Source organism: Hyperolius riggenbachi, chromosome 1 (assembly GCF_040937935.1).
Source record: "Hyperolius riggenbachi isolate aHypRig1 chromosome 1, aHypRig1.pri, whole genome shotgun sequence".
NCBI lineage: Eukaryota > Metazoa > Chordata > Amphibia > Anura > Hyperoliidae > Hyperolius > Hyperolius riggenbachi.
In genome coordinates this window covers 465,960,262-465,986,836 of record NC_090646.1, presented here as the reverse complement: position 1 = coordinate 465,986,836, position 26,575 = coordinate 465,960,262, and the positions used below count along the sequence as shown (strand labels likewise).

Sequence of the window (26,575 nt, the reverse complement as noted above, 5' to 3'; positions counted from 1 at the left end):
GGAGGAGTGGGGTTTCTCTTTCCGCGGATGAATCCCATGTGCTGCCGCTAACCTGGCTGACTGGCTAACCTTTACTGGGGGCACCTATGGCTGGCTAACCTATATCAGGGCACCTATAGCTGGCTGTCCAACCTATCCTGGGGGAACCTATAGCTGACTGGCTAACCTATACTGGGGGTATCTATGGGTGACTGGCTAACCTATAGTGGGGGCACCTATAGCTGGCTAACCTATAATGTGGGCACCTACAGCTGGCTACCTATACTGGGGGCACCTATGGCTGGCTAACCTATACTGGGGCACCTATAGCTGGCTAACAATACTGGGGGCACCTATAGTTGGCTACCTATACTGGGGGCACCTATAGCTAGTTACCTATACCGGGGGCTAAATATTGCATCGTAAATAATATTTTAACACCCTCGCCCTGGGGGCAATTTAGTCTAGAAAATGCCCTGTCAGTGACTATGCACAATGATGGTAAAGAAGCGCCCAGGGATTTATAAAACTGAGTTAAAAACAACAGTATAAACAATAAATGAGGTGGCTTACCTCAATAAGGACGTTCTCATAGGAAAAAAAGAGAATTTTATTTTTGCAAAGCCGTGCAAAAATAAAATTCTCTTTTTTTTCCTATGAGAAAGTCCTTATTGAAGTAAGCCACCTCATTTATCGTTTTTACTGCTGTTTTTAACTCAGTTTTATAAACCCCTGGGCGCTTCTTTACCCTCATTGTGCTTCGTCGTCGTCCCCCCGACACCCCCACCCCACCCACACACACATACATCTGTTGTGGGCGGAGTTCAAAATCGGACCATGATTAAAGCTGTTATTGTCTTTTAAAGGGACTCTGTAACAAAAATGTCATTGTGTTTTCTACCATCCTACAGGTTCCTAAACCTATTATAATGTGCTCTGGCTTACTGGAGCACTTTCTACTATCACCGTCTCTGTAATAAATCAGCTTATCTTTCCCCTGTCGGACTTGTCATCCTGTGTCTGGAGGGCTGCCAACTCTTCAGTGTGATCTGCTATGCATGCCCCCTCTATGCACACTCCCCTGTGTGTGTGTGTTATTTACATTAGCCAGCTTTTCTCTGCTCTCTTATCTTTTACAAGCTGGATAAATCCTCTGTTCACATACTGATGAGTCACATACTGCAGAATTACAGACAACCGGGCAGAGCTGTCTGCAAGAAGAAACAAACTATCAGCTTGTAACTCTTCAGTGAGCTGCAGGGGGAAAGAAACACACAAATGATCTCTTGAGATTCAAAAGGAAGGCTGTATACAGCCTGATTGTGTATGGATGTATTTTCTATGTGTGGACAGACTGTACATCAACCTACTTCCTGTTTTGGTGGCCATTTTGTTTGTTTACAAACAAACTTTTTAAAACTGTTTTTGACTACTTTTAATGCATCGGGGAGCGGCGAAATTGTGACAGAGGGTAATAGGAGATGTCCCCTAACACACTGGTATGTTTACTTTTGTGTGATTTTAACAATACAGATCCTCTTTAGAGAGGAAGTGACCGCCACCAGTCCCTGTCTGGGACACCCCAAGTGGAGACGGGTTCATTGTCTCCACCTGCTTCCTGTGGTTGGTTGCCCACAGCAACCCGCCTTTGTGAGTAGCCCTTTTATCATTATATTGTTTTCAGTGTTACTGACATACTACACCATTTGGGCTCCCGATTTTTGTTTTGTCTCTTTTATTTCAGGGTGTCCCGACACCCCATCCACTGCATCTGTCAGTGACTATAGTCATGTGAGCTTTCTTCAGCTAGGTGCCTTGTTTTTTTGATCAAGCTTGTACCTGTGACCTGATATCCAAGTTGTGAGCTGGCTTGCCTTATTACTACTGATCTGCTGCCTGACCTGCTTGTGCTTGTCTGATCAGACTCTGGTTTGTTTTGTGACATTGAAATTTCCTACAATCCGTCTCTCTGAACCTCTGCCTGTGTCCCGGGCTGTAGTTGCTATCCAACAGCTCTATCCGAAAACCTGTGGCCTTAACATTGCCTGCTATCCACCAGCCTAATTCTTTACCTGTGACCTCAACTATGCCTTTTATTGAAACTCCCTTCACTCATTTATGTTGTAGTGTCACCTCTTGCTGACCTCTTCCACAGTGCTTTACAGAGTTCATAACCATTTCACTAGCTTTTCCTCAGAGGAGCTCATTATCTAATTCCTACAACAGTCATAGTTTAGTATCCCATCATAGTCTAAAGGGGCCCATACACCTAACGATTTTCCCACCGATATACAGCCGTTTCGATCACAGTGATCGAAACGGCTGTGAAATCGCCACGCACATCGCTGACAGAATGATCGATTGTCGCCCAAAATCGATCATTCCCGTCGATTCCCGCCGATCCGTCCGTGCGGAAGATTTTTCTCGGTCGCCGGCAGGTCGGGAGTACGTCGTTAGAGGCGTTCGAATGCCCGACGACCGACGCAATACAGCGGTAATACATTACCTGCTCCAGCCGGCGCGAGTCCCCTGGTTTTCTTCTCCACTTCGGGCTTCGGGCTCCAGATCTACACAGAACTTCCTGTCCCGGCAGGAAATTTACACAGTAGAGCGCCCTCTACTGTTTAAACTTCCCCTGGACAGGAAGTTCAGCAGCAGCAGCTCCACAGATTGTGATCGGTTTCAGGCTGAAATCGATTCACAATCTGTTTGCAGTAAAGGTGGCCATACAATCCCTCTCTGATCAGATTCGATCAGAGAGGGATCTATCTGTTGGTCGAATCTGATGGCAAATCAACCAGTGTATGGCCACCTTAAGGCCAATTTTAAGGAGTACCAACTAACTTGCCAGTACATATTTAGGATATGGCAGGAAACCAGCTTAAAGGGCTTCTATACTTCATGAGAAATAATAAAGTAGCCTTACTGTTTCTTCCCAATAACATTTTGGGGGCTCAAGGGCCCTACTCCTCTTTTTCCATGTCTCCAGCTGTGTATATTAACATGCAGGCCCAGATTTACCTCACAGGAGCCTATAGGCACAGATGTCCTGGCACCATAGACTTCGCCCTCCAAGAACTTACAAACACCCGCCAAACTGCACCGCAAGTGTGTTGGCTATCCCAGCTGTCACTTGTCCCTTACTTCCCTTGCCCATCATAGGTAGCTACAGGTGCCCCTTAGTATTAGATAGCCAGGGGTACCCTCAATATTAAGTAGCTAGAAGTGCCCCCAAGTATTAAGTAGCCAGAGTTACCCTCAATATTTAGTAGCTAGAGGTGCCCGCAAGCATTAGGTAAAAAGAGGTACTCTCAATATTAAGTACCTAGAGGTGCCCCCAAGTATTAGGAAGCTAAAGGTGGTCTGGTCAGTGGAAAGAGCAGGGTGAGTAACCTCTCATTTACACTCTCATCAGGACTCTGTATATGGAAGGAGGGAGGGAGACACTTGGGGAGGGGAGTGAGCCGCCTTTTCATCATCAGGTGCCTGTAGGCACGTGCCTACAGTGCCTTATGGTAAATGCGGCCCTGTTAACATGTGTGCACAGTTACAATAAAGTCATCATATGTAGTGTGCACTGAGGCATGCTCCAAGGAACTTAGACTTTGCTAACAGCTCCAATCTTTGATCAGAGATCTCAGAGTCATGTGACTTTTCCAAAGGGAAAGCTGCTTCAAATATAAAAATGATGTGAGTAAAAGATTTTCAGGGACATAAGGGAATTATTTGCATATTCACTCACTGATCTGAAGTGATGCATCATGAAAATAAATTATTTCTCATGTATAGTTGAATGCTTTCAAGTACTTTACATTTTAAAAAGGCAACATTGTACTGGGAATAGCTTTTTCAGTAAGGGGTTTTTGGATAATTGTATCCCCTTACAAAAATATACCGGTAGTTCTTTATAAACGAATTAGGTGCATTGAGCAGTACAATAATAGCAGAGTCAGTGATTTGATCAATTCACAATTTCTGTTGAAATCTGCTTTAGATTGGTGAGAGATGATAGTCATTATCAACACTGTAGCCTAACCATAGTCCTGCCCTTCTTAAAATACTGACTACTCCTAACCTTTATTCCTACACAATACCCACTTACACTGGTTCCAAACCCTGAAGCAGGCAGCGGAGCCCCGATTATTACATACACTATATCACTTGGGCACTAATAGTGCACTGTATACTTTGGGTGCTGCCTAATAGCCAAGCACCAGTGCTGATTTTATGCACTCAGGGCCGGCGCTACCATAGGGGCAAAGGGGGCAATTGCCCCAGGGCCCCAGCATTCATAGGGGCCCCCAAGTGTCCCCATCATCTACAGCTCTCCTGTTCAGGGGGGCCCCCAGATTACTTTTGCCCCAGGGCCCCATTGTAGCTAGAACCTGCCCTGTATGCACTGTAGCAGAGAACTGACACTTAGCTATATAGGCAAACCATGCACACAAATAACCCATCGTGGCCGCTAAGCTGATGAATCCTATATGAGAGGTCTCCAAATTCAGGAGCTAAACCTCAGAAAGCGGGAGAGAAAAAAGGAAACAGAAAACACCAACAGTGCCAGATAGTGTAGTATTTCCAGGCAATGAATGAATTAATGGGTGAGATAAATACTACTTACAAACCTGGTTTGCAGTTAGGCAATCACTGTGTCAGGCAGGTGGAGAATTCCATCTTCACACGAACTGGGTATCTTCTTCAGGATAGGTTCGGTTGCCCTCCAGAAGAAGGACCACTGGATAATTTTCATGGGGGATACCTGTGGGGGTTATGGAAAAACTGAATAGAAAGTGGGAGGAGGTGCCCTAATGTAGTATGCAATGGGCAGGGGCGTAGCAATAGGGGTTGCAGAGGTTGCGACCGCATCGGGGCCCTTGGACCAGAGGGGCCCCGAAGGGCCCTCCCTCAACTACAGTATTAGCTCTCTATTGGTCCTGTGCTCATAATAATTACTTCTATAGATACTTTAAACAATGGTAATCATTAACAAACTGTTCCCCATCCCCTTCTTGCACCTCTAACACTGTAGTTGCCATTGGCAGGTTTTGGTGCCGCCGTATCAATTGTTATGTATAGAGTGCTTGGGGGGGCCCCATTGTAAAACTTGCATCAGGGCCCACAGCTCCTTAGCTACGCCACTGGCAATGGGTAAATGTGTTTAACAAAAAAATCTTACCTCAGGTATGAGGTTTAAAGAGAGTCTGAAGCCAGTAAAATTAGCTCTTTTTATTTCCAAGTCCTCTTCAGCATTAACATCAAAGATAATTCGCTGCATCCCCATGGCAGAACGATGTATTTAACCCCCCAAAATCTCGGGGCACAATTCTATGACTTTCCAAGTTGCAGATTTTGCTGCATGGGGGAGGCAGAGCTGAGCGCAGTAGCTCTGCCTCCAGTCCAATCAATCTCCGCCGATCTCCGCCTCTTCCGGCCCCTCTCAGTGAAAGAAGACTGAGAGGGGCGGGGAGAGGCAGAGATTGGCAGAGATTGACTGCACTGGAGGCAGAGCTAAAGCGCAAAGCTCTGCCTCCTCCAGGAAGTAAGGAGAATTTTGCCCCGGGAATTTCGGAGGTTAAATACATAGTTCTGCCCCGGGTATGCTGTGAATCATCTTTGATGTTAATGCTGAAGAGGACTTGGAAATTAGAAGAGCTAATTTTACTGGTACACAGGCACAGACACAGGAAAGGACAATGCAATGGGACCTGTCCGCTTCATCAGGTCTACAGTACATAACAGTATCTGTGAATCTGTGAATAAATATACAAAAGAGCTCACCGTCGCTCACAGTTGCATGCTAAAATTGATTGGCCAATCAATGAATCTTATGGCAATCCACAGGCCACTATCCATGTACCGTTTGGGGTGAATCCCCTTTTCCATATACTACTCTAGGTTATATTAGATGCACCCAATTAGAGGCAAAGTTTTAACTCTAATTTTTTAACTCGATTATTTTATTATTCATTTGTTATTTATGGTATACAGTATATTGAATCCATTTTTATTTAGGCATACGATTTTGAGCCTTTTTATCTATTTATTCACAGACACTGTACTGTAGAACTTAGGAAGTGGACAGGTACCGCAAAACACATCGCTTTTCCTGTGTCCAATAAAATTATTATCTTAAGATTGTTTCATTACCCCCATTTACCTACTTAAAGTGGACCCAAATTAAAAATACAAGGTTTCAGAAATGAAATCTATTTTCTAAATTATAATAATAAATAGTAGCCTTTTTTCAGCTGCATGATGACAAATATAAAATATTTTACATTTATTGGAGTAACCCCTCCCTTCCTTTCAAATTGCCGGGACAGAATCCGGCAGACTGGTGGAGTAGGAGGTGTCCAGCAAAGGAGGAATTGCTAATAGCTGCCACCTGTATACCCATAGTTATGCTAAGAGGAGGGTGAAAAGCATGCACTGAAATGCTCATAGGCTTGAAGGAGTGTTTATTTATCTTATGCTGCAATGCAGGTGCAGTAGTTTTCAGATTTTAACCACTTAAGCCCGAAGGGTTGAATTTTTTTTACATCCGAGCAACTTTCACCCCCCATTCATTTGCCAATAACTTTATCACTACTCATCACAATTAATTGATCTATATCTTGTTTTTTCCGCCACCAATTAGGCTTTCTGTGGGTGGTATATTTTGCTAAGAGCCACTTTACTGTAAATGCATTTTAACAGGAAGAATAAGAAAAAAATGGAAAAAATTCATTTTTCTCAGTTTTCAGCCATTATAGTTTTAAAATAATACATGCCTCCATAATTAAAACTCACGTATTGTATTTGCCCATATGCCCCGGGTATTTCACCGTTAAAATTATGTCCCTATCACAATGTATGGCGACAATATTTTATTTGGAAATAAAGGTGCATTTTTTCCGTTTTGCGTCCATCACTGTTTAGAAGCCCATAATTTATTAAATCATATTGATATACTCCTTTGACATGAATATTTAAAAAGTTCAGACCCTTAGGTAACTATTTATGTTTTTATTTTATTTTTATTATTGTAATTTTTTTTTTTTTTTAATTTAAACTTGTATGTGGGTATTTTTTGGTGTGGGAGGTAAACAGGGTTTTTTTTAAATATATTTATAGGTTAATTCCTAAAACTTTTTTTTTGTAGGTGTAATTTGCTATTTGGCCACAAGATGGCCAGAATCAAAAAGTCCTGGGAGCGATCGATCTCGCTCCCAGGCAGAAGAAAGGAGACCAGAGCTCAGAAAAGCCGCAGCGTCTGAAGAGACGCTGTCGGCTTTTCTCCGGGAGGGTCCGATCAGCGAAAGGGATTTATAATCCCTTTCACTGATCGGTGGGCTAGCGGCCAGCAGCGGGGGCGCGCACGGGGGGGCCCGCGGGCGCGCGCGCGACCCGCGGGAGTGCGCGCAGCCCAACTGGACGAGAAATCTCGTCCAGTTGGGCTTAAGTGGTTAAAGTCTGAAATTCCAGAAGTGAACCAGAGGCGGGGCCGGAGCATTGGTGAGTGGCTGCCGGACACAGGATGTCTGCGGGGGACCATTAGAAGCCCCAGGTAAGTTTAACTCATTTTCCCCCGACCCCCCTACAGTATTCCTTTAATACTGTGAGCTGAAATGAACTGCTTCAACATGAATTCAGTTTATGGCCATCAATGACTTTCTGTACGGTGTTGAACTTTATGCCTGCTTGTTTTGAGGTGATGTTGGATTTTGCAGGAGACAACTTTTATTTTAATGTGTTAATCAAGCAGACTCCTAATGCCTGCCTGGCACACACCATGCAATTTCCCATGAGACTGATGAGTAAAATCAATGTTTTCTAATAGATCAGATCTGATTTCCAAACGATTTTCTGAGCGATTTTGGATAGAAGTGATCAGAAAATCGATCAGAAAAATGATTAGAGATCAAATTGGACATGTTGGAAATAATCTATTGAAGTGGCGGGAAATTGCATGGTGTGTACCAGTCAGGCATTAGAGAAAGTACCGTACATTTACAATCCAAAGCATTAATAGATAAAACTTGTGTCCCATCACATAGTACAGCCAACTATTTTGTGTTCTCATTCTGCAAATAATCAATTAAAAAAGATGCACACTTATGAAAAGTGAACTTATATATGCCTTCAGTTTATAAAGCACTTATTTGTTGGAGAACATGCATTTAAAAGAATGTAGATGCGTTCTAAGCACACAGAATTGGATTACATACATAGAACATCCGCTTTATGTAAGTGAATACTTGTCTATGGGTTCTTGGCACACCACCTCCTTTGTGCACATTGTATTAAATATTTTTTGGTTGCTATTGGCAACAACACTACACCTTCATTCGGCATCATATCACAGGAAGTGTGATAACTCGACACTCATCACAGCAAACAGCATATGAGAAAGAACTTCTTAGATGTCGTCAAAGTTCAAGAGTTTATTTGTAAAACAAATATACAGATGTGTTCAGTAGCAATCTTATAATCACAAACACTGGTCCACATGACAGCCCAGGGGCCCCAGGTCTCTCTCACTCGCTGGGGCCCCCAAACCACCATGCGACACCTAGAGGGAAGTGCGGGCAAGCCCTGGACCTCTCACCTCCAGGGAACTCACCCCACCACCTCTAAACTGAATGCCAACTGCACAAAAACACAATTGCTAACTTCCAGCTAGAGCAATATCCTGCCTCTATCAGGCCAGCAGACGCCAGTCAGCCAATCAGGTGCACTGTCATACACCCTTTGCCTGCTGTACCAAATCTAGCAGGAATTACATAAATTAGCATTCAGGTGGGAGGCTTCGGTTGGACGCAATCGTGAATTGCATCGTTTACAGGGACGCCCCGTGTAGGCACATCTCCCACACGGTCCCCTCCCTAACCACTCACCTGTCAACCGCATCCTAGAAGCTGCAAAAAAGAAATTTAAAATCACAAACACTGGTCCGCACGACAGCCGGGGGCCCCAGGTCTCTCTCACTCGCTGGGGCCCCCAAACCACCATGCGACACCTAGAGGGAAGTGTGGGCAAGCCCTGGACCTCTCACCCAGTAGCAATCTTATATCTTCATTACATGTTACCTACCGCGTGGCGAAGCAAACGGTCTGTAGAATCTTATGCGTTCCATGCAGACTTGATCGATTCCCTAGCGAATAGATCAGGTGTTCTCTTTTGTTACATCTATGCTAGTTGCACTTAAACATATATAAGAAGGAAAACAGCAGAAGTAAAGAGCAGTGCCCTCGGGAGCCTATATTGACTATTCTTATACTAACTGTAACGATTGGTGTCAGCGAAAACAGATTTCTCTGATTATTGGTGATCTGCAATATCACCAATAATACAGATGCTATACCTGATTATGTGTGATCTGCAGAATCACCAATAATACTGGTATAGCCAGAAACAGAACAACCAATGTAAGGGTAGGTGTTTGGTGAAACAGTAATGATAGAGATACCCGCTTTCCCAGAGGAGCTGGGAGATAGGAATATCTCTATATAACTCAGGAATACAAACTCCAGCAAGCTGGAGATACAGACAATAGTGAGATAGTTCACCCGAGGAGCGGGTAGAACTGTAATTAAACAACCGTACTGATCACCTGAGGGGCGCGTGATTCAGACTGTAGTGTAGTCACTATCACCAGAGGTGCAGTTAGAAAGGATAGTACTGTAGTGACTATTCACCTGAAAAAAAAGGTGATAAAGACTGTACTGCAGCAACTGACCACCTGAGAAGCAGGTGATTCAGACTGTACTGCAGCTATTGACCACCTGAGGAGCAGGTGATTCAGAATGCACTGCAGCTACTGACCACCTGAGGAGCAGGTGATTCAGACTGTACTGCCGCTAGTAATCTCCTGAGGAGCAGATGATTCAGACTGTACTGCAGCTACTGACCACCTGAGGAAAAGGTGATTCAGATAGTACTGCAGCTAGTATTCACCTGTGAAGCAGGTGATGCTAGCAGAGGATCCCTCACCAGTGACTAGGCTCACTGGTGAGGACAGGAGAGTCAGACAAGCAGGTTTGGCAACGAGCGGACAGATACGGTACAGAGACAGAACGCTAGATCAGAGTAGTGTTTCAGGCAGAGTCGGCAACTATATCAGATAGGCAAAGGTACAGGATCAGTAAACAGAAGAGAAGTCAAGCTAGCAGAAGGTCATAACAAATAATACAATTCAATTAGTACTTTAAGCTATCAACAGAATCTGGCTAAGTGTGGATCCCCAGCTCCTGCTGGTTCTAGCACACTTTGGGATATGACTAGGTCTGAGTGCTAACACGTAGCATTTGCAACAGCAGACGCGGAGCAACTGAATGACCTGTCCTATATATACTGCAAGCGCTCCACAGCGCCGTCCCAGTCACTCAACCAATCCGGAGCATAGCTGGAGTCAGCTGATCGCCTGATCAGCTGACTCCCCTTCCAGTTGCATAAAGGTCCTGTCGCCTGGCGCACGCGCGTGTAGCCCTTAGTCTATGAGCAATAGAAGGACTAGGCAAAGCACCAGCGTGTAACTGCACGGCAGAAACCGCGACGCGGAGATAGCCGCCATGCCGCTTGCTGTTGTGGCCGTATCTCCGCTATCCATTACACTAACCTCTAAAGAGTTGAATGTGACATCATCCCGCAGGGATGATCTAGTACCCATCGCATGCAATTGGCTGATAATAGCATGTGATGGATGACCCTATCTGCGCCTGCTCTTAGGGGACAAGCCAAATATGGCGTTTCCTCCCTTATTACCCAGAAAGGAGAGAAAATGTTCCCTGGCTATTGTTTACCTTTAGGAAATATGAAAACACTTGATGTTTACAGTAAAGATGCCTGGCAGTCTGTACATCATGGACAGATAAGCAGTCTGGCCTTGGGTGAGACCCTGGACCCTGTTCCACAGTGCTTCTATAAATGCTCCTTAAAGGGAGACTCTCTGCAAATCAAGTATTTTAACTAAAATCAGTTAAAGTAACTGAGGCCTACGAATTCAAGCATATCATACTTAAATTCTAACACACATGCCTACATGTACAGGACTGTATGTATTCAGGTACATTCATTTTGTAAAGTAAAATGAATATTGTGATAGGCAACCAGAGGACAGCCAGCATGGTACAGACTCCAACATGTCCTCGCTGTGCTAGTTGTATTTGAATGCACAGCAGCTAGAAATCTACTGGTTGTTTAGTAAGGCATATTGGCACTACTTCACATGTTGCTGAGATGACTGTAGGACCATAAATATATATTCCTATAGACACATAAATTGAATGTTTGCATAGCAACAAGCAAAGACTTAATATTGGGAATAATGCAAACTTCAGGTCTCTGGTACACTTAACAATAACAACAATAACTATAACATTTCTAAAGCACTTTTTTCTACCACAGGACTCAAAGCACTTAGGCTCTCTCAAATTCAGTAATTGGTAGTAGGAGGAAATATCAACACGTTAACTTAGTACTTTTTGTTGCTGGAAATCTATAAGCATTGTCTTGGGTGGCAGTCTTTTAATGATCACTGTATAGACACGCTGTTGATAAAAACAAGCATTGAGCAAGAGAGATCTGTCTAAGCAGATCACAGCAGATGAGACCAGCAATATGGGACATTTGTACACACTAGATTTCTGTCTGGGATGATCAGAAATAATCATCAGGCCAAGGAAAATCTGAAGGGTGTACTTAGCTTTAGAGAACAAATTAATAAAAGAAAACTAACCAGTTTGGTGCCCTGGCTGAGAATATCAATTTAATCTCAAAAAGTGTACAAAGTTGGTGTGACACCTAAAAATGTATTGACACTTGCTCCCGCCTGTAATGGTTAAATAGCTGTCTATGAATGTCTATGGGCTAAAGCCTTGGTTCTCTTCCTCCCTGTTTCTATTTTTCTTCCTGGTCATGGTCATGTGACACAAGCTGACTTTAAACACTAGAGGTCCAGCTTGTACGCAGCCAGACCTCTAGTGTTTGAATTTCCGTTGGTGTCACATGACCAGGAAGAGAAGACGACACAGGGAGGATGAGTATTCCATTGGACATGAGGGGACACGCCCCAGTAGGACAGGTGAGAGTGCTGCTAATGCTCTGCATGGGTCATTGCCAATAATGACGTGCTCCCGACCCACCGCCAACTGAATTGATGATTTTCAGATGGAAAGCCATAGATTGGGCAACATTTGCATTTTCTGGCAGAGTTGATCTGCCATATATCAATGGGTAAAATCATCTAGTGTATGAACAGCTTTAGGCATAATTTCATATCAAAAGAAGGGGGAGACATGATCCTTTGACACCCAGCAGAGGAGCCACTGAAACACCATAAAGGAGAAACAAGTTCCTGGGTAGTCAAAATGAACCCCATAACCTCTGTGTCTATGGCTATATTATGGACAACACCTGGCCTATGTAGGAACCTCTCAGGCCTCTTGCACACTGCAAGTGATTCAGATTCCGCTTTTTAATCAGATTTTACATCCGATTCAGATTCCGATTTGCAGTGTGCAGGGAGCAAACTGAAAATCGGAATCTGAATCGGATGTAAAAACTGATTAAAAAGTGGAATCTGAATCGGAATCACTTGCAGTGTGCAAGAGGCCTTAGGATGCCCAGGCAGGCAGGTGTAAACTATTGAGCACAAAGAATAGATTTTCCTGACCAGTTCCTACCTGCCCTGGAGCTGATGCCAGCAGTACTGGCATTGTCTGCAGGGCATAACAATGCATGCTGGGTGAAATGAGAATTACTGTGCAGCAGCTTCATCTTCCAGCTACCATCTCATCATGCTTGTGTGAAGTAAGTACCTCTACTGTGTTCCACACTAAATAAACAGAGCTTCCCACATGTGGCTGGGAGAAAGCGTGACTAGGTATAGTGCACACAATATAACAACACAGCCAAACTAGAGTAGTGGCAGCAGTATTTGGATGATGACTTAATGGAGCTATTGTTTTCCTGGTGTGAACCGCAGTGTAGAGCAGTGCAGCGTGATCTCTGTCTACTCCCTTGTGAAGACTCTGCTGGCCTGACTTCAGCTGACTCCATCCAGCGAGCTGTGAGGACGGGGTGATGAATGTGCAGCCACAGCCTGCTCTGAGCATTGCAGCGGATACACAGGTACATCTCTGCATTGTTCACTCCCTTCCCCTGTCAGCAGTGCGCTTCTCATCAACACAGGGCTACCACTATCCCTGCAACTATGCATGTGTGTATGGGGCAGAATATCTATCTATCTATCTATCTATCTATCTAACATCTATCGATCGAGCTAGCTATTATCTATCCATCTATCATCTATCTATTTATCTATCCATCCATCCATTCATCCATGTATTCATCATCTATCCTGTCTTATCCTTTTTTTTCTTAATTACACATTTAAATTGCTTCAGTCTATGAAAGCTTGAGATTTATATGACAATACTGCTATAAATAAAAGTGGCTATTATTCTACAAAGTAAAATGATGCTATGGTATTATTCATTTTAGCTGAAACAACAGTTCTGGAAAGCCTACATATATATAGATATAGATTCGATATAAGATATCTATCTGTCTATCTATACGTTGCCGTTCTCACAAAATAGTTGCTAAATACTGTTTATCCCGTGCGTCTTGTTATATGGCAGAGGTAAAAGCAAATCAAGATCTTAAAATATAGATCAATGTGATGGACAAAAACAATCGCACATATTACGGATTTTAGCCGCTGATTATTAGGTACCGCGGATACTCTGCAAGGCAGAAAAAAATGAGAACTAATAAAGGATTTTTACAGCTAAATAATATCAGTTCCATACAGACAGCTTACAGGATTTTAACATGACAAGTGAGAAGGAAAAGAGAAGAATTATGAGCTGCCAGCCTGATCCTAATGCCTCTGTGCTTCCATTCTGTGCTCCAAATATGAACCAAATGCCTGTTACATAATTTGTACCCACAAAATGCTCCGGGCTGCGTCACGGGGGCAAGGACTGCGACTTTAAACCATATATATATATATTCATGTGTGTGTGTATATATATATATGCATATACACATTATATACACATTATATATATATACATATATATATATATATATATATATATATATATATATATATATATATATATATATATATATATATATATATATATATATATATATATATATATATATATATATATATATATATATATAGCTACTGGCTCGTTATCAGAGCATTGTATTTTTTTAATTTGCCCCTCATTTTCCTGAGCCCCGGTTTAATGTTTCCTATACGCTAAGATTTGCCATTAAAGTTTATGGCGATCCCAAGTCATAAATCGGCGCTGTGAGCAGAGGGGAAAATACCCCATGTGCAGACCAGCCCCTCCCCCCTGGCCCTCTCTCTATCACCCACTTTTAGTTGCTGCCAAGTTGTATTTCCAAAAGAAAAAGTCCTTTTAGAGCGTTTAACAGGGTCAACTGGTTTCCAAAGCTTTCCTAAAATGATTTACGCTGTTTTGATGAGAAATTTGTCTGTGCTTTACACTCGCAATTAAAACTATATTTAAAGTTTTAATACACTCTCCCCAGTCTCCCCCAAAGCAAGAGGGAAACGTGTTCTATATTGTAATCATAATCACTTACGTAATATTTTCTTTGGGACGGGCAGACGCTCTGCTAGGCGTATTACATGCTGATAGAACGCTTACATACGCTTACATCCTTCCAAACAGCTGCCTCTGCCTATCTGATCTGAGCCGAGCACAAACACTCCTCATCTGAACGCGCTTTGTTTCTTCTGGACATAAAGAGGATTAATGACGCTTTAACCACCTTATTTCTGAAAGTGTAAATATTTATGGCAACGTTGTGGAAAGCAGAGGCTCAGATGGTGTTCACCAGATAGCGCCCATATGTACAGAACCTGCCATCTGTATGTATAGACTAAGCACGAACCAGTTTCTTCTGGGACTGATGCGAGGCCGTTATAAATGGTGTTATAATTTGTAGCTTTGATGCTACAACCTTGTAATTTAAGGACCACTATTGCGAAAATTAGTAAAATTTAAAATACATACACATACAATCTATGCTTCTCCTTGAGTAAAATGCACTACAAGTTAGCTTTTTCCTACTTTGCTGTCACTTACAGTAGTTAGTAAAAAGCAGACAGAAATGACAGATTTTGGACTAGTCCATCTCCGTATGGGGGATTCTTAGCAGAAAGGATCTATACAAAGATGCTGGCCATCCTACCTGCTCAATTGCACACTATTTTGGCAGCTGGATTGAGCAATTACAGTTCTGTAAATAAAGAAATGCCGAAGAATCCTCCATGCTGAAATGGACTAGTCCAAAACCTGTTAGATCTGTCATATTTTTACTGCTTACTGTAGTCACAGCAATGCAGGAAGAAAGTAATTTATAACTCATTTTACTCTGGGAGAAATCTACATTTCATACATATGTATTTTAAATTGTAAAATGTTTAAGATAGTTGTCCTTTCATTGTAGTTGGCATCAATTATGAATTGTCATTTTGAATATTATTATTATTATTATTATTTAGTATTTATATAGCACCAACATATTACGCAGCGCTGTACATGTATACATATATCTTGTCACTAACTGTCCCTCAAAGGAGCTCACAATCTAATCCCTACCATTGCCATATGTCTATATTATGTAGTGTAAGTACTGTAGTCTAGGGCCAATTTTTTTAGAGGTAGCCAATTAACTTATCTGTATGTTTTTGGAATGTGGGAGGAAACCGGAGTGCCCAGAGGAAACCCACACAGACACGGAGAGAACATACAAACTCTTTGCAGATAGTGCCCTGGCTGGGATTCGAACCAGGGACCCAGCGCTGCAAGGCGAGAGAGCTAACCACTACGCCACCGTGCTGCCTTTGGAATCTATGGGTTTGGAAATCTATGGGACTCCACTTTTAAAATAAAGTAGCCATACAAGGAAAATATTAGCCATTAATCTTAAGGCGGTCATACAGGGTTCAGCCAAAACACCTGATTTTCTTATTTTTCTTCTATTAAAAATTGTACATAAAAACATAAAATTCAAATGTAATTTTTTATGAAGAAAAAATGATCAGTTTTCTTGTGTTTAGTAATTATCTATCAGCTGTGGTGGAAAAGTCTGATTAGTTTTTAGGGAAAAAAAATAGTGTTTGGGGGATTAGTTTGATTTTTCAAACAGCATCAATCAAAAAAATAATAATTTAAACAGTTTAAAGAAAGGAGAAAAAAAAATGTATCTTGTATGTGCCACACGGGCAGCTGACATATACAAAATTTAACAGCAAATGTTGATTAAACATATTGAAAAGAATGGTATTTGTTTGCATGTGGAAAAATTAAATCAAACAGGAATCAACCGAAAGGTCTCAGAAACTCCTCAGATATTTGTACAATCGAAATAAAGTTTTCAACCTGACCAGTTAGGGTTTTTTTTTCTATTATTATTATTATTATTCTATGCTCAATATTGATCTCTTTTGGTCAGTTAAATTTAAAAAAAAATGACTAAACTACTCATTCAAGCAGAAAAATCAACCCATGTTTGGCCAGCTAAAATAAAAACTATGAAAGTATGTAAACAGAGAGTACACCTCACATTATTTTAGTGTAGCCAAAACAAGAATGATTTGTTGCTATTGGTTACTGCGCTTTGGAAATGATGCTTTGCTGTGTTAGGCACATTATGCCTTTGGGTGGCAGTCCTTTATTGATGTGTTAGGGATAGAAAATATTTGTATCCTTTGCTATACACATGTAATGTAACAGCTCTCATGTGTACAGTTTCCATAATGAAGACAACTTATTTTACTGAACTGAAGTAACTGGTATCCAGACAGCCATGAACTGGGTAACAAATGTACACACACATAATATATAACTGCACATTTTTACAAACGCACTCTCAGTCTATAATTAAACCTAAGAAGTGCCCCAGGCTACACTGAAGCCATAGGTCTGTAATGTACTTTTCTGGCACGGTCCTTCCTGGGGGGATTATTCTGGCTTCACCCAGATAAATAGTATTGCAGTTTGTTTAAAAATAGTTTAAACAAGGTGATTTTTTTTTCTGAACTATGTTACTATGAAACAGTGATCACAGTAGCCACAGTAGTCACAGGACTCACAGTAGTTACAACATTACAGTCAGCCATCAGTGATAGGCTATTTTCATATTGGGGCATGTGGTGCATTGCATTGGACAATATGATTGCATTGGTAACACGGTGCAGTTATATTGGTATAATGGGACATTCACATCAACATGTTAGTAGTGTGGTGCGCTGGAATTTGTTGGCATAACACGATGCATGCAGTGACTGCATAACGAGTGTGTTAACAGTTGCAGTGAATGAGTGAGTGAGTTTGTATGTACTGTATGCTTCACTGTATGCATCACACCAAAAGCATAATGCCTGATGTGACTTTTCCCCTTCGTTGTGTTGCGATCTTGCTTTTGCAGGATGTGCAACACAATGCCCCGGTGTGACAGCAGCCATAGTTTTTTAAAAAAATTTGTAGTTCGGCCTCACTCAAAATGTTCTTTAAAACTAATAATTTTGCTAGGGGGGGGGGGGGGGGGGGGGGATCAGATTTGCTAGCCATCAGTTAGGGTCCTTTTCCAATAAAGACAAATAACATTCATATTGTGCTTTTCTCCTGGCGGACTTAAAGGGCTTGGGCTGCAGCCACTAGGGCGCGTTCAGTAGGCAGCGGCAGTGTTAATCCTAATACTCACCGTAACGACCCAGGAAGAGGGATCCAGTGATGGCTCCCTCACAACGAGCATCCAGTGATTTATCTTCCTGCCAGCAGGTTACGCAACATTACACAATGGCGCAAATGAGATTTCCAGCGATTGTGGTACTTTGCACGGTGTCGTTGGGGATCTTAAAGATCTGATCCACCGTGACAGTCTTTCATCACCATGCAATGCTAAGCGACGTCTGTGTAATTGTGCACCTGTACCCACGTCGTGTAAATGACCGTTCGCCGCTCAAAAAATCGCCAGACGTCAGGAAAATTGCCATGTGGGTACACAGCTTCAGGGAGTCTTCCCCAAGGAATCCTTACTGCAGGGGTTTTCAAACTGGGTGCCGCGGCACCCTGGTGCGCCTCGGGCATCTTTCAGGGGTGCCTCCGCATGCATCCCCATCCTTTATGCAATACCATCAGGTAATGCAACTGCACATTGATATACAACGTGGCTGCATTACCTGCTAGTTAACCTTTAGTCCCCACAACCATGGTTGAAGTTGAACATGAGTGGAATCGCAGTGCCTAAAAAGCATCACTAGCTACTTGGTGTGAGTCATCGCCTGCTAAGGGTCATAACAACATTTCTGTAGTTGTTTTTGCCGAGGGGTGCCTTGAAAAAATTTCACCCAAAAAAGTTTGATAACCACTGCCTTACTGAATAGGTGCTGGTTTACTGATTAGAAAAACCCGAGATTCAAACCCAGGTCTCCTCTGTCAGAGACAGGGCCCTTAACCATTACACTATCCAGACACATGAAGCTCACAATTGCAGTGCGACAAATATAATTGCATAGTTCACACAATGTAATTATATTGTAATGGTATGTTTGTTAGCAGTGTGGTGCGATAGATCAATTGGCATAACACGACACATGCAGTGAGTTACCGGACAGCCTGAGCGTTTACAGTTGCAGCAAAGCATATTTTCCAGTGTTGCATCGCATGTGTAATGTACGGTGCAACTTTTTCCCACCTTTGCATCATGATCCTGTTTTTACAAGGAACCCAATGTGAGTGCAGTGATGTAAACATGTCCATACAGTTGTATTGGCAGTGTGTTCAAATGCAGCAATATAGATCAACACATCACAAATCGTGTGAAGGCACCCTTAGAGGTTACCTTCTGTGACAAATGCATATCAAAATCAATCAATTGATCAATAGGTTCAGAGATACAGATAACTGAAATCAAAAGGTAAATAAGGCTGTGTTCACACTATGTGTAGGTTATAAACGCACAGCAACGAGCTGCAATGGTCCTATATCTATAATCGCGCTGGCTCCATGGCATGTCGGATTCCATTATAGTAACATGAGACAAACTGTGCATGTTACACCTGCGTTACGAATGACTGCTGACGAGGTGCCGTGCATTGTGACACGCATTCCCTGCTGGGATCTATTGAAAATTGACATGCTGTGTGTGGTATGAATTGATTCCTTTCTAAATCAATTCTAATCAGCAAAGGCTGATACACACGGGGCACACGGGACACGTGTGCGCAACAGCTCGGCGACAGCTCCGCCTGAGCGACAGCTGTCTACACGTCTCTGCCCAACAGGCAGAAAGTTTTGTCCCCCCGCCGGTAGCTCCGTTCTGGCTGTGGGTAGCCTGGCGACAGCTCTGAGTAGCGACAGTTTGTGGCGCGCGCCTTATACACACGGAGGACCTGTTGCCACAACATGCGCACGCCACGTGTTTGTTGTGACAGTTGTGCCCCGTGTGTATGGGCCTTAAGGAATCGATTGTTTTGGAATGCTGGGCAGAAATCTATATGTGTATGGCCAGCTTAAGGACCACTATTGCGAGAAAAAAGGCAGTTAAAATCTGACAGAACCAACAGGTTTTGGGCCAATCAATCTCCTCATGGGGGATCCTCAGGGTTTTCTTTGTTTTCAACAGCATTTCATGAACAGCAGTTTAACTGCCAAAATAGTAAGATACCAGCCAGCCTCCCTATTCACTTACACACTATTTAGTCAGTTAGACTTCGCAAGTGCTGTTCAGGAAATGCTGTTGAAAACAAAGAAAACCCTGAGAATTCCCCGTGAGGAGATGGACTGCCCCAAAACAGATTTGAACAGCTTATTTTTTCGCGATAGTGGCCTTTTAACTCTTAGGTCTCTTTCACAGTGGGACGTTGCGTTTGATGCGACGTTAAAGTCGCACAAAGTGCCCCTAACGCAGCGCATGTAGGTTATGAAATTGGATGCTATTTTGCACTGCGTTATGTGTCTCTTGGTGCGCCGTTTTCGACGCACACTGATTGAACAAAAACGGCGCATGCGTTACATTAAAAAAAAAAACAGTACTGAGCATGTGCAACACACATAACGCAGCAAATTTATTGCTAAACGCACAGCATACAGCACCTTCTAAATATTGCTACGCGTTACACACAACATAACATGTGCACTGTGAATGTCGCACAGACTTTGTATTGCTGTGCGTTAGTCTGCGTTATAATTTTTTGTAACATGCAACTTTAACATCCCACTGTGAAAGAGGCCTCAGATGCTGTGTTAGTTGTGATATTGATGTTGCATATCACTTCTGTATTACGCTTATGTGTCTTACTTTGCACATAGTATAATAATAATGACGATTTATCAAAGACCTAGTAAAATACTTTTTTCCAGACCACAAAAATGTATTGATAGTCATCTCTGTCTTGGTAATTTGTCATGATGGAACATGCACACGACTGAGCAACTGCTAGTTTTCTAATATTTAATTGGCCCTTGCTGTTCCCTGATATTCAACAGAATAATAACGGGAGAAGGAGAGCTCCGTAGTGTGTTATCCTTTATGAATATAAATAATGTGCATAGAAATTGCAGTTACTAAATAAAAAGCTGTTTGAGCGTGTAACTGGGCTGTAACAGTCCTCTCTGTAGCAACCGGACGGTGGTAGCCTGGGGATGGCTTTGGCCAGTAGCTATCTGGGTCTAGATGGTAAAGGACCAGAGGTATCCTCCGTGATGCTGGACATGTGCTGGATAATGTGACGTTATCCAACACACGTCCAGCACCACGGAGGATACCTCTGGTCCTTTACCATCTAGACCCAGATAGCTACTGGCCAAAGCCATCCCCAGGCTACCACCGTCCGGTTGCTACAGAGAGGACTGTTACAGCCCAGTTACACGCTCAAACAGCTTTTTATCTAGCAAGTGCAATTTGTATGCTCATTATTTTTGTTCATTAAAGGATAACACACTACGGAGCTCTCCTTCTCCCGTTTTTATCCTGGTGTTTACCAAGTCCAGCTGCACAACCCATCTTGCAGGAGTCGCTAGAGTGTGTGACCCGCCATCGGTCCAGGTGCCTGAGCAGCGCAAGATTGACCATCTTCTGTGTTTCCTGATATTACCCAGATAGGAGTTGTAAAACCTTACCACCTAATAGATGAATCTGAATGAACCCAGATATGTTTTGAAGACTCTCCGTGATCCCCAGCCCAGAGATGTCTTTGCAAAGCAAGCCGTAACACTGGGACCACACTGTGACAGATGAAAAACTGATCCTGTAAAAAATGATCTGTTTTCCACTTCAAGACAGATCAGTTTTTATGTTGGCATCAGTTTTTCATCTGTTTTTCCTGTTCCGTTTTGTGTCACCATCTGCTCGGTATACCTGTTCAGGGGCGTAACTAAAGGGGAGCAGCGGGACCCAGAGCTGGGGGGGGGGCAACTTCTAACCTTCCCTTCCTCCGATACAAGGGACCATACTTCAGATCAGGTGTTTTGTGGCTACACTTGTTATGAGTGTGAAGTGCATGATGGTCATAATTGTTTTATGACCCTTGTGATATGGGCTCCGCCCCCAACACTGGGTAGGGCGCCAAGGGAAATATCGGTATATGGGTAGCAGACAGATCTCTCTCTTATCAGATTTGATAAGAGAGAGATTTGTCTCTTGGTCCAAACTGCCCATACATCACTAGATCTATGGGCATCTTTAACTGCTGATACCCTGCTGGCAGTGCTGAGTCCCAATAGCTGATGTTGGGCTGCAGTTCTGCTTCTAATCAGATGACAGTATAAAAATATTGTAATTGTAACAAACTCCCTTTTTACCCCCAAAAAGGAAGTGTATCTATTTATACAAGAGATAAGATAGCCTTGTACAGATGTGTGTTCTTCAGTGAATGGAGATAAAGGGGTTAATTGTAGGACATCTGTATACATAGTGATCTGTAATAGCCAGAAATAAAAAATGGCCCCAAAAAAATAGTTAGTGCCCCAAAAATATATGTAATCCGTGTCACTCGGCTGTCCCCTGGGGAAGCTCAAGAGCAATCGGCTGTCATAGGCTAATGCCAGCCGGTCACTGTCATTGGCTGGTGGTGGGAGAGCAGGAGGGGAAAAAATAAATAAAAAAAAAAAGATAATTTTACTAAAAAAAAAGACAAACAAACAAATAAAAAAAAAATGAATAAACATTGTGGGAGCGATCAGAGCCAACCAACACAAAGGGCAAAGGGGGGGGGGGGGGTTACTTGTGTGCTGACATGTATGGCTCTGCAGCAAGCTTTTAAAGCTGCAGAGCCCTAAATTGTAAAAAATTGCCCGGTCACTAGGGGGGTGTAAGCCTATGGTCCTGAAGTGGTTAACCTCCCTGGCGGTATGATTACTTCTAGATTTTAGGATCTAAAAGTGGTGGAATTTTTTTCTCACATTTTTAGACCCTAAAACCAGGAAAAAAAAATCACACAGCAAAGAGATCTCGGCAGCCCAGCACATTGCTCACCTCCCCTGGATCCAGCGCTGCAGTTCTACCTCCATCCACCATGACGACAGACAGCAATATCACCAGAGGGATCGAGAGCCTCTAAGGACCAGAAGAAGAATGGCTGCTGGCATCTGGTTCCTGGGAGAGGTGAGTTGCATTCACCTCCCAGCGGCTACCAGGAGTCAGGCTCAGGATTGCTGCTCTGAGCTGTGGATTTCTGGCCTGAGCCTGACTCATGGTTACCTCTAAGGGGGTTAAAGAACAACTATCAAAGAAACAGTTTTTCTGTAAACCCACATACCAATAGAGATTTTAGCCAGCAATACGAGAAAGCTTTACAGAGGTATCTTAGCACAGCCTGTGTGAAAAAAATTCTTTGTTTACCCAGATGTTTGTAACAATTTGTGTCAGCATCGAGGCTAGAGGCTAGAGCCATACCATGTTACTAGGTTACACTTCTCTGTCACTATTCACAGAGGAATGATTTACTGTTTGTTTCTGCTCTGCACACACGCGCACACACACACACACACACACACACACAAACACACACACACACACACACACAAACACACACACACACACACACACATATATATATACACACACACACACACACACACACACACACACACAAACACACACACACACACACACACAAACACACACACACACACACACACACACACACACACACACACACACACACACACACACTGCTTTTTCACAGATCATATAAGAACAGGTGAGGGATTTTTCAGCTACAAACAAAGGATCTGAAGAGAAAGACCTGTATTTGCATGTTCCCCCCTTCTCCATTCACAATGAGCTGTTCCTGGCTGTAAGATGTCTTTACTTTAGACTGCGAGAGCATAGAAACACAGGAAGGCACAGAGCTGCTGCAGCTGACGATTATTTACACACTATTTGAATGTATATTTATGCTTTCTATCATTCTGAACTCATTTTACTCACAGTATTACTGCCAGTGAGGACCGTCTCTGTATGCTGGATGTCCTGGCACAGCCCTCCATAGTAATGCTCACAGTGACTCTTCTCTGTCATGTTTTCTTCACACAAATTAAAAGATAAAAAAGCCTTTGTATTGCAATCTTCTAGTAATTAATGGAAATATACGTGGCATATAGAATTTTAGCTAACTTTGATAGTTGTCCTTTAAGCAAGTCTTTAAAGAGTCTATCTTACAATCCCACAACTCGATTAGTAAAAACATGTCTCAGGTCTTCTGAGTATGACTACAGATATACTATTTGAACCAACCACAGGATTCAAGGTTACATCAGTGTGTGGTCAATCTAAACTGCAAATCTATTCAGCTTGTGGCTCAACTATCCTACATCAGTACAGTAGCATAGGCTCCTACTCCCTATCTGCCTCACTCATATAAACAACATAACAGTATGCACTACCACAAGACTACGTTTCTGGTTCAAACCTATCAAATAATACTCTCACACTTAAAAATACCCAACAAGGACATGCATGGAGAAGAGCTCTGTATGCTACTTACAGCTATAGGCAGCATTGTTGTTGTAGAGGCCTGCTGGTCTTTCTGGCTAAGTACCAGCTTGTCCTATGGGAATAACGTTAGAGGTATAAACCACAAAAGCTAGTAAATTCACTTGGTTTTCCTCCTCTAAAATTCACTGCTTTTAAAAATAAAATGTATTTGCTACAACAAATATCCATAACAATAACTAAATTATCTTGTTGAGAAACTCCAATGTGTTTGGTTCACCTTACATGCATTCAAGATTAAGCTTGCTCCGAACTGACTGTTTATGTGTTCTTAGTGGTCTGGTAGCAGCAATATCACTGTGGTTGACTCCTCATCTCACTGCCTTGATCTCACTCAGGAGAGATATCCCTCAGAGACCCAGAAAAACCTCAGATTTAGAAAGCAGAACTCACTTCTGAAAAGCTTCCTATTGACAGGGCCAGATGTACAATGGTAACTGACAGGTCTGACAGATATTGAAAAGGAACAGCGACATTCATGAACTGAAGTCCATAATTTAACATATCTGAAAGGTGTGAAGATCTATCCCAAACACAAAGTGTTTTAAATGCTTGTAAATGTTCACATAGGAACTATATACAATTTTACATCCCATCGAAAACACACACACACACTCACACACAGACAGTGCTTACACAGTATACTAGTTTTGTAAAGGATCTTTAACATTTACAAGTTATTTTCTCCATTATAAGTTATTGTCGTTCCTGATGTTACATTGTTACATTAAAATATTCCAAATCTCGATTCCTAAAAGGCAGAGGTATAATTACTGGGAAACAGCCACTGCAGCCACATGGGCAGGGGTGCAAATTCTTACCCTTCTTATTTCTAATAAAGTCCTTTCCCCTCCAACCCTCACCTCCAGAGCAGAGCAGGTGTCACCTGATGAAGGGCGGAGCCCGAAACATGTAGTGTATATCGACATACAATAAAACTTGAACGCAAGTTCGTGCCTGTGGAGTGCCTCCTTCTACTTTACTTTACTGTGTGGCGCAGGGGTGGTGTACCTGCTTGAAGGTGTTGCACCGGCATCTGCTCTCCTAATCAAGGATTGAGCGACCTGAGTCAAGTTCAATCAATACGTTACAGGTGTCATTATGACCTTGTTGGTTATGGGTTGAGGGATGGTGGCCATTCTTGCTTAATGACCACTTATAGATGGGCCAATGGCTGTGGGGGTACAAGGGGAGGGAATGTGAATGTAGGGGACCATCAATGTTTGGCTGGGGGAGCCCTGAGATTTGTAGTCACTACAGACAGCTAATGTCTGTATCTGACTAGTGCTGTATATGCCTTCATCATCTCATAGCATTTATGACACAACTTGAGATCTGAGCATCTGGCCCAAGTTACTTTTTCATATAGAGATCCTGGAAGCAACCAGAGGAGCCCTTACAATGACAACTGAAGGCTGGAAGAATAAAGGCAGAATACAGTAATCATTACAACACTCCAAAACATTCATTAGACAAGCATTGAATGGACAAAGGACTTGTACTGTAAAATAATGACTACAAAGGCAGACACAAAACTCTTGGCTGTGCAGCAATCATGTTCAGCCAGTTTTGGTGCACTTGTATATGTGGCGAAAATGAAATGGACTCTAACAAGTTATCTGATGTAAATGTCCAGAAAAATACTTTTCGTCAAAATTATAGTTAGTTAATATCATTTCAGAACAGAATATCATTACTGACTTAGACAAGACAAGACAAGACAAATAACATTTATATTGCGCTTTTCTCCTTGCGGACTCAAAGCGCCAGAGCAGAGCAGCAGCCACTAGGGCGCGCTCTATTGGCAGTAGCAGTGTAAGGGAGACTTGCCAAAGACTTACTGATATTGTCTAGCTTTTGAAAGTTTCTATGTCAGGCATGCAGAGCGTATGGTTCTGATACACTGTTGTATGGTGCCTGACACAGAAACTTAGAATTCAAAAGCTGTCAAGAAAACCTCATATAGTTTTTACTTTAGGTATTGACTGAAGCAGCTTCTGTTACCTTTATAATCTTCTTAGCAGAGTAAGGTCGTCCACTTGGCATTCTAGGCAGGGGCCTGAGGCCTAGTAGTACCTAAGGGGCCCACACCTGCCACCTTCTCTGGCCTCTCTGTATATCAGCTTACCAAAAGGACCACAAGGGGGCACCAAAACCACTACCTTGCCTAGGGCCTCATTACATCTTAATCCTTCTCTGCTTCTTAGACAGAAATCAAGGTGGCCATACATGAATCGATGCCATGCTATTTAACCAAAATATCTAACCCTCTCTGATCAAAGAGGGATCTATCATTTCCACACACTACAAATAGATTTTAATTGATTCCAGCATGAAATCTAATAAAAATCAATAGGATCACCACTCCCCCCTCCCTTTTTGTTCTCCCTGGATGATTTTTCTTAACAGTAAAACAATCTCCTGACCCCCATTCTGAACATTTTTAGAAGTACAATCACTTATCACTTTAGCTAGATTACTATTATGGCCCATACTCACGGGCTACATTTGTGGCCTGTCGCTAGCACACGGGGGCGTGTGTGCGACAGGCCGGCGACAGCTCGTC

At 42.6% G+C, this 26,575-nt stretch overlaps 1 long non-coding RNA gene across 9 annotated transcripts in view; it reads right to left on the bottom strand.

Annotated features, from left to right (window-relative positions):
- LOC137521055 (uncharacterized) overlaps nucleotides 1-26,575 on the bottom strand; it is a 523,185-nt gene that overhangs the window by 181,520 nt on the left and 315,090 nt on the right. For 7 of the 9 annotated variants that reach the window (XR_011022005.1, XR_011022012.1, XR_011022004.1 and 4 more), the window contains one exon: nucleotides 4,605-4,738. This is a non-coding gene — a long non-coding RNA (uncharacterized lncRNA). Of the gene's footprint in view, nucleotides 1-4,600; nucleotides 4,739-26,575 lie in introns of all 9 variants that reach the window. The other 2 variants (XR_011022007.1, XR_011022008.1) reach the window with 1 other exon arrangement.